This window comes from Volvox carteri (genome assembly GCF_000143455.1).
Source record: "Volvox carteri f. nagariensis unplaced genomic scaffold VOLCAscaffold_150, whole genome shotgun sequence".
Lineage (NCBI taxonomy): Eukaryota > Viridiplantae > Chlorophyta > Chlorophyceae > Chlamydomonadales > Volvocaceae > Volvox > Volvox carteri.
Window position 1 is genome coordinate 12,473 of NW_003307693.1, and position 1,539 is coordinate 14,011.

A 1,539-nucleotide genomic window follows, 5' to 3' on the forward strand; every position below is an offset into this window, starting at 1 on the left:
TGACCTGTCATAAATCNCATCATAAATGACATCATGACCACGCATTTCATGACCCCAACCAGTCATATCCTGCACTTGCTTATGCAAACTATGAACTGATCCATGACCGGATCCATGACTTAATGACAAATTATGACCGGATCCATGACCACATACATGACCAAATCCATGACTTAATGGCAAATTATGACCGGATCCATGACCGCATCCATGACCAAATCCATGACTGGAAAACCCATCCATGACCAAGTCTTTCCCCGAGTGATACGTAGGTGATGCATCACCTGGGACAGTCCCTACCTATTATACGAGAGTGTCGCTTATATATAGGTGATCGAAAGGTTTACTGTGTGGCACAACAAGCACAATATACACACTGTACTATACACACTGTGACACAATATTGTCTATATACTGTGTGTGTATGCTTGTATGTGTGTGCTGGTGTGTGTGTGCTGGTGTGTGTATGTGTGTGTATTACCCTTGATATGATATCATGCATGACACTCCATCGATGAAGAGAAGATGATTAATACGATTATTAGTGAGTGTGGTTCGTAATTCTTCTTACATGCACCAGATAGACCGCTAGTTTGATTATTAAGCATCGATGCTACTGATATCAGTAGCTTTTATTAGCGAACATATATGTATATACGTCTGTATATTACACGTAAATGATATATAATATTATTTTAAAATTTTATTATTTAAAATTATATTGCCATGTAGCATGGAATGACATCATTTAACGAACAGCATGATATATAATCAATCGTTACATTTGGAATGACATGTATAAAATCTCAGTTGTGGGTATCAACCGTTTCCACATTTGTAACACAACCCCTTATACATTATGTGTGGGACAGGCGGGCATATCTACACCGGTGGTCGCTACCAGGTGAAACTCTGTCTACCCAGGTATTTCAGGGCACCCTCATCCAGTCACCCTAGCCGTCTTCTCAGTGAATCACTCGGGTACATCTCAGGAGTGCTCCCACCACCGTCATCCAACGACATGTACATCTGCAAACTTAATGGCGGCTGGAGCCCATTCCTGGTCAGCTCTCATGTCAACATTATCCCAGGCCGTTACTGTTCATCAAATAGCGGCACTCTTACCTTCCACCATCGGTAAAACGTTTTACCTTGACTGGTGGCAATCCTGGAACCTCCGGAAGCGTCAGTGTATACACACATGTGTTACCAATGCTGCCTGCTAAGTTCATGACCTATGTATATATGTATATGTACGACACACCAGCACTAGTAGTACTACATGTACAGGAACTTGATGAACAATGCATAACAGCCATAAGGATATTCATACCATGTTATGAACACATGTGTACACAGTGGCTACTTAGCACAGCCTTTCATAAGCCCATGATGCATAGAGGGTTTAATAATTACGTATGGTCTACTACACCAATCAAACTGGCTGCCTTACAGCAGCATGAATTCAAGGCTTTGCAGCCATTTGCAATGGGCAACCATCCATCCTAGTGGGTCAAGCAACAACACCCATCACACAAC